The sequence below is a fragment of the Polistes canadensis genome, unplaced genomic scaffold (assembly GCF_001313835.1).
Source record: "Polistes canadensis isolate GaletaPanama2010 unplaced genomic scaffold, ASM131383v1 scaffold_16, whole genome shotgun sequence".
NCBI lineage: Eukaryota > Metazoa > Arthropoda > Insecta > Hymenoptera > Vespidae > Polistes > Polistes canadensis.
Genome location: NW_014569563.1, coordinates 653,856 through 662,052, shown reverse-complemented (window position 1 = coordinate 662,052; position 8,197 = coordinate 653,856). Strand labels below are relative to the sequence as shown.

At 41.9% G+C, this 8,197-nt stretch overlaps 1 long non-coding RNA gene across 1 annotated transcript; it reads right to left on the bottom strand.

The window, feature by feature from the left end:
* Nucleotides 1–351: 351 nt before the first annotated feature.
* On the bottom strand, nt 352–7,802 carry LOC106793607. Its single transcript, XR_001382442.1, has 3 exons — nt 7,440–7,802; nt 6,227–6,450; nt 352–860 (listed from the first exon to the last, which is right to left on the bottom strand). It is a non-coding gene; the product is annotated as an uncharacterized LOC106793607 (long non-coding RNA).
* Between the last annotated feature and the right edge of the window lie 395 nt (nt 7,803–8,197).

Here is an 8,197-nt window from a genome sequence, read left to right as displayed (position 1 = left end):
GTAGTAGGGGGATGTAGAAGGCTACCAGATATAAATTTCCTGATATTCGACCGTTCGTGTCGTTTGAAATGGGGCAGTTTTCTCGGGACCTAATGGTTATTGCCTTTCTCGGCGGACATATTGCGTTCCATCCAATGCAATGTGTGCGGCCGATATATCAGGGCTCTTCGCTCTCTCGGGCTCATACTCTCTCATTCTCTCTTTCGAATAAGGGTAGCTAGCTGTCGGTTGGGGGCGTGGATGAGAGAGAGAGAGAGAGTATGAGAAGGAGGATGAGGAGGAGGAAGAGGAGGAGGAGGAGGAGGAGGGGGTAAAGGATAGAAGTGGGAGAGATGTCGAGCGCGCAGTTACCGGAAAGCCTTCCACAACGGAGCAACGGCAGTCTGCCGCGTGGTGGTCGTGCCCTGCCAGACTGCAGACGGGAAGTGGCCGAGGTGTGGCCGCGGAGTTGAATTATTACAAGCTGCCCCGCCATTCATACAGGATGTATGTCCCCCTCCGACCCCTCCCCAACGCTCCCGAACCCGCGACCACCGTAAATCTTCGATGCTACGTCAGCCCTCGACTTCTCGCGCAAAACCCAACGTCCCTCCTTCTGTCTCTCTTATGACCTCTTATTATCGTACGTAAGCATGGGGGTTCTATGTAATAACTTTGACTTATCCCACCGATAGCTGATTTTTCAATCCCCATTAGCGAGTTTCACGAGTTTTTCGTTGCTCTCCTCTTCTTGTTGGTTTATCTTTTTCTTTTTTCTTTCTGTAGTCCTTTCTCTTCCTCTTTCGATGATTCACCGACTGTGATTAATGATCCCACGGGATGGTTTCTTTTCTTCGATGTCGATTGATACTCGAGGATCCCTACGAAAGAAAAAGAGAAAGAAAGAGAACGCTCAGTCATTTAAAATACCGATGGAAAAGTCATAGTTGGAAAAATGATTGGTAACGTTGTTAGGAAAAGTAGAGATAAGATAACGAGGTAAAAATATGTTGAACGTTTGGTGAAAATGTTCCGTGAACCGGTTTACCAACCGATCTAAGATTATCCTAAGGAAAATCGATAAGCGACGTTTAGGATCGTCCTTTCTCATTACGATAACGCGCTTCTGATATAAGGGAGATGAGAGGGAAAGAGGTGGGGATGTTAGAAATGGAAGTCTCGTTTCCGTTTTAGAGTTTTGCTACCGTGAGCATGGTCTAAACGGTACAGTCCGCGAAAAGCTTTTAAAGTCTGAAATATTCAACGAGTCGACGGCGTTCCGTTTCCATCGGAATATACCTACACACTCTCGGAAAGCAGATCGTAGTGATAAAAATGGGATGGGATAGGATGGGATGAGAAACGCGGAAAGAGGAGAAGGAAGAGGAAAAGAAGGAGAGAGAAAGATCGTCGAACTTATTCCGAAACGAGCTGTCCGGCAAAGCGGTATCAACCAGTTAGCAGATTCCAGAGATCCGGTAGCAAATGCCGTACAATCTTGAGTTCTTCTCTCTAGGTTGGAATAGGACAGGGGATAACTGTCTAAAGATGCCGAGCACGTATCGACAAGCTGGTCACCGACGCGCGCGCTCGATCCTAACCTCAAATAGAAAGAAAAAGAAGCAAAAAGTAAAAAAAATAGAGAAAGAGGTTTTCCCTTGCCGCTTACACACAAGCCGCCACCATCACCTTTCCCCCCCCTCCCCCATTGCCGTTCTCCTCCTCATCCACTTCCTCATCCACCTCCTCCTCCTCCTCCTCCTGCTCAATCTCTTTTCTATCCCAGCCATTACTATATTCAAGCTCTTTTACAACGGTCAGCGCTCTCTGATGCCAGAACAAATCTCAACGGCGACTATACTCCTCGCGCGTACTCCAATTTAACTAAATCCTTTCCGTTTCTCCTTCTCCTTCTCCTCCTGCTCCTGCTCCTGCTCCTTCTTATCCTTTTCCTTTTCCTTTTCCTTTTCCCCTTTTCTCCCTTTTCTCCATCCTTTACGGCGTAACCTACCGCTTCTTCGCCTCCCGTTCCGCCACGCTCGACGAGAGAGCCCATACGCGAAGATAAGATTGGAAAAGTTGTATGAGGGGCAACTTTAACAGCTATATAACCATTACAGTGCCGATAAAGTGGAATCTAGTGTCTTAACGGTCTGGAACGAAATTCCAGATATAGCATCGTATATTCCAATGGAGTTAAACACGACGTTCAGATACTACTTTCTACCCGGTTCCCTCCGAGAGCAGCTACGCGACGGTTTATTGACCGATAGATCCCTACAATATCGGAATTCTTCCGTCGGTATCTCGCGTTACGCGCCTTTTATGAATTCTCCCGTTCCCTGCCATAAAGGGTTCTACTCTTCTGACGAACGTACATACGTTTTACTCGAATAATTTTGTCCTCAAAGATTAAGATCGTTTCTCTCTATCTCTATCTCTCTCTTTCTCTCTCTCTCTCAATATTTTCTTTCTTATCGGTTATAAACCGTTATCGTTCGAAGCTTAGAAGAATAATCCTTAACGTTCCGTAATCTTTTTACGTCAATAATAGAAATATCATTCTTAACCCGTCGTCATTATAATTTATTACCGATATAAATTTTCATTTGAAATTATTATTTTCAAAAATAAGCACCTCAAACAATATTATATCGACGTAACGTTCATATGTATTTAGATAAATGTTTATGCATAAACGCATAGTGGACTACGTTATATACGCATATAACGTACACTTAAGAAGAGACGGAAACAAAATGAGTGAATGAAAAAGAAAAAGAGATAGAGAGAAAGAAAGAGAGAGAAAGAGAGAGAGAGAGAGAGAGTATGGGATATGGTAAAACGTGTTTGTGCTTCGGGCTAAGCTTGCCATAACTCACCAACAGGACTGACAGCTTGCATAATACCCGCGAAATTGGTTTTATAAGACGACGCCGAGCACTGCTTCACAACAATGCCATAAACGCTCTCTGGGTAAATTACGATTCAGTGGCGCAAAAACCTTGGAGGGGAGAAACGTTGTATGCGTAGGTAGAACGTTATTCTCGGTGTACTCTTTCTCTCTCTCTCTCTTTCTCTCTCTCTCTCTCGGTTAAACAGAAAGAAAAAGAGAAAGGGAAAAAGAAAGAGTATTTAAAAAAAAAAAAAAAATTCAAAAAGAAAGAAAAATATTTAACAACGGCGCTTCTTCGAATATATTTGCGCAATGAGAGGAATAGTATTCGTTCTTACGTTCGTGCACATTGTATATCAATGCTATTTAACGCCTACTTCCTTTTATTTCTCTTATCTTCTTATCAACGAACGAAAATGTATCCGTAAACACTGAGAGACAGGTATCTCGAATGTTCAACCTCTGAGAGAAACGAGTAAAGATCCATACGAGTTTTTACAATTTATGAATAATCAACGCGCGACGATATGATGATAGTAACAAGAGAGAAGGAGAGAGAAGAAAGGTAAAATTATGATATGAAAGAAAAATGTCTTTGTTACGAGACGTCTTCGAGTCATAGGACTTTATGCCGACGAAAGACGCTGAGTTGAAATTTATAGTTTTGTTAAAGAGAGAAAGAGAGAGAGAAAGAGAGAGTCAATGTTTTCTACGGGATGTGCGCACGTATGCTATGATTAATGGCCGTATCATAATTCCACGCAGGTGAAGTCATTCAGTTTGCTACCCTACACGTTCGAGGAGTCTTCATTCTCGTGTCACAACGAAGAATTATTATCTTTCTTTCTTTCTTTCTTTCTCTCTCTCTCTCTCTCTCTCTCTCTCTCTCTATCTCTCTTTCTCTTTCTATCACAGTTTTAGGAGGGATTCATAAAGCATTCGCGGAAACGGTAAAAGGAAAGAACAAAAAGGAACATACACACACACGCGATATCTACGTTCGTTCACTTTGATTTAGCAAAGCTTGTAAATCTCTTACGTTTATACTGCGAGAGAGGAATTAGATGGCAAGGCGCGAATATAAATTCGCGAACGCGATAAAACCCGCTGACCGTAGGCGACGACAACAAGTTCGATTAAAACGTATCGGGGCAGGCAGGCTTGTTGCATTCAACAAAATCACGCGCGAAACTAGATTCTACAATATGCGTGGGTGTCCAACAAAACCGTCATCGCATTGATACTTTTCATTTTGGATTACTACATGAGAAACAAATTAAAACGAAAAAGTTCAATTCAATAAGTCCGATAAAGGATCAAAAGTCTAATCGATTGCGGCATCTTATGTTTTAATCAATTTGTTATTGCAATCATTGAAGAAAATAATATTTGTTAATAATTAAAAATCGGTTAGGCTCGAATAAAAACTTTCGGAGATAGACTTGTAACGAGCGATTAAAAATGTGATTAATGAGAGGAGATAAAAAAAAAAAAGAAAGGGTAATAAAAATAAGATGAAAACTCCGAAGACGGTACAATATTCTCCGCCCAAGTTTCATATCCACATAATGTAAAAGAAAAATGAAGTCGGAAAGTGGCACTCTGGTCGTAAACTCGTGGAGCTCGGAGCCAAGAGCAGAGCTATACAACTCTCTTTCTCTTTCTCTTTAGTAAGGTAGAAAACGGTAAGGGAGGAGGTGGAGAAGGTCGTATCGAAGATTACAGTCCGTCGTTATTTTGTACACGCGCGATAATCATAAAGCTCGCACAAAGAGCCATTATAGTTAGGCGCGCGCGCGCGCGTGCGCGCATTCATACCGAGGGTACGTCCATCCGTGGGTATAGAGGTAGGGCACGGTGAAACGCGTACGAAAACTGCCCGAAGATCACCCTTATACTCGTGGTAAGTAGCGGCTATGAGTCGGTTGGATGTGCACGGCATCGTTGTAAGTCCGCCTGCAAACGACGGAATTATTCAAATGGTTCGTGGTTGCAAACGGTTCCGCGTACGTTACCGTGGTGACGACAAGAGAGCGTGAGATAGTGTTAGATACCTATATACAAGCGAACGAGCAAAATGCAAGCGCGTTCCACAACCAACGTTGAACGTTGAACATTGAACGTTGGAAGAGACCGTGGATAGTAGTAACTCTAGCCAGTAGAAAAGAAAAGAAGAAAAAAAAAAAAAAAGGAACGGGGCTTTTGGATATTTCTCTAGCGATAAATTGCCGTCGATATCGTGGCCAATTTCCTGAATGCGTTTAAGATGTACCCGTATCCCCGACGTTTGCTTGCCGTACTACCGGAGTCGATAATATACGGCTTGACAGTTTAGACGCGGTATATTTCCTCGCCGCGGTAAAGGTTTAGCAATACGAGCTCGAATCAACCGAAACACTTGCAAACATTTTTAAAGAGTTTATCCCCCTTTTATTTTTGTTCTTGTTGTTGTCCTATCATAAGGCAGGTCGAAGAAATTAGTAAAGGAGAAGATGTTTTTTTTTTGTTTTATTTTGTCAATTAATTCCAATTTTTAGTTCTTGTCTTAAATATCGAGCCACTGTTTTTTATATCCGAAACATGACGGACCTTTGGAAAATTAATCGATCGCGATTCCATATACGCAATTCCACAAAACCCGGACAGAAATTCCAAACGTTAATGGTACGTTTGAAAACGGGTCATTCATAAAAAGGAAAAAAAAGGTTGTCTGGCAGCTCGGCCAGCGTATATTTAAATTAGAGTTCGTGTTATGAGCATGTAAAGCGACGAAGCGCAGAGTCATTACACGACCGTGCCCAGCAGTCATTATGTTCGTTCTGATTTGCTCCGCTCATTCACGATCATTCCGGCGTCATGTCGATGAAAAATGAACGATCGTTCGTCCCGCGATAATGGCTATCCCACTATACGTGTACATACATACATACCTATCCATATATATACGTATATATACACGTATAGATACGAACGAATCGACGCGCATCGATCCTCACGTTTCCACTTTGAACAAAACCGTTAACGTCACTCGCCGTGAATCCGCTTTATACGTTTCACAGCTAAAATATTCTCAATGTGGTCGTTTAAAACACGTTCGTCTCTTTAGCATCTTGATAGGAAAGAGAAGGTAACATCGATGTGATATATAAACGTGCAACAAGACAAATTTTCAATATCGAAGTACAGTTAAAAGAAAAAAAAAAAAAGAACAAAATTTCACTGGAGTCGAGAGAAAAATGGAGAATATAGAAAAAAAAAAAAAGAAAGAAAGTAATGAAAAGAAACGGGTAGCAAGGAGTGAATAGCTAACGGTGATTTACCGAGCATCAGATTACCCTGTGCAACCCTTACATCACTAACCAACCCCCTTTAGCCATCCACGGAAAGTTGACGTAGAAAGCAACGCATACGGCCGCCCACGCCGCAATAAACGAGCCAATTAATATTGTTTCCCTCGGCCGGGTTCTGCTGTCCTTGACGCCTCGCCGGTTCATCCTTGCTTACGGCTGAATAATTACGGCAACATCCGGTGGATGAAGGATCGTGATAAGTCGACATTACCGACCGACTAAACTCTAGAACAAACGATCGAAAATCAGAAGGGATGAGATGTTTGCTTGAGTTTTCCCTCTATACTTATACATTCGTATATTACACAAACAATAATTAACTTTTCCAATTGAAGTTAATCTTTCGTAAATCGCGTTACGTCTATTTAATATATTTGTAATTATTTGTTTGAAAAATAAAGAAAAACGTTCACCTAGAATATATATATATATTTTTGTATATTAAAACTGAGTTTCAATCTTTTCCACGTAGACGAATTAATCCTTTAAAAACACACTTTTAAACAAAGTCTGCAAAATCGAATGACGATAAACTGTTATACGCCCTAAGGGCATTGAACCTTGTTAAAGGGATAATTAAGTCGCCTCGCAAATTTTCCTCGGCGAGACGAACTCCAGAAAGAATGAATACCCGGCGCTTTCTCTTTTTCATTATCCGAAATATCGGTGCAGCTCACGAAATTTCGCCATACCCTATAGCCAGAAACCCTGCAATCGTCGGACGGTCTTTCATAAATATTTAAATCGCTTACCCATCGGCGCTTACAATAAATCTGCCTTTATGCTCTCCGAAGGCATGCCTTAATCATAAGCATGGGCATAAAATTCATCCTGCATTAAGAAATGTTACATCGGCGTTGCCGATCGTATATTAGAAAACAGTAGTAGTCCAAGCTTTCTCGATTCTTTATAGACCAAGTGTCTACGAGTAAAAGCATTCGAGCGATAATAGATAATCTTTTCTTTTTCTTTTTTTTGTGCAATTAATATAAATATACTAAATTTATTAGTCAGATCATTTTCGATCGTAAATATTACTTTTCCGATTTCTTTTCCGTCATTAAAATAAGAAAAACAATTACAATTTAATCGATCAGATTGTATTACCTCTTTCGAATAATTCGCGAAAGTATATAAAAAGAATAAAATAGAAGAACTTTGAAGAAAAAAGAAAAACAGTGACCGTAACACGGCAGTGATTCTGGCACTCGCACCGATGTTAGTAATCTCCATCAGACTTGGCGTTGTTTTAATGCGCTGCGTGATTCTGTGCCGGTCTGCTTGATGAGCCTTCCTAATAACCAGTCGCTCACACGTCTGCCCTTCTCTTCCCTCGAACACCCTCGAACACCCTCGACATCGGGCTAGCACCACCTACACGAACCGACCCCTTCTCGACGAGCTGCGAAACTGTGGCATGTCGGCTTCGCATCAATCTTGTTAAATTACCCGCCGGGCCAGGAGTCGTTCTTTCGCTCGTGGATTGATAAATTGCCCGATCCCGTCTTCCGCAGACACGTAACGCTCGACCTCGAGACAAGAGAGCGAATCAACGAGAAAGACAGGGAGAAAGAGAGAGAGAGAGAGAGAGAAATGGGAAGAGAGACAATCAGAGAAAGAGAACAAACGAGAAACAGAGATAGAGAGAGTCAGGTCCGAAATACGGCGAAGAAAATCAAATTAACGTACACGGCTCCTCTGGTTTCTGACGCTCCGGATCGCCACGGTTATCCGCATTTGGAACCACTGCCAAAGTGTCCTTCAACGATCAAGACAGCTGAGTCTACGGTCGCGAGGTCGATGATAGATCGTAGCTTACTGGAAAGGCATCTATTATGGCCGTCGTACAGGATTGAGTGATTATAGGTTTAAGAACGTGACCTCTCCTTGCGTTCCTTTCTTCCATCAAACGTTCTTCCTTCATCACGTGGACTAACTTAATATCAAACCGACATGAAGAAGACTCAATCAA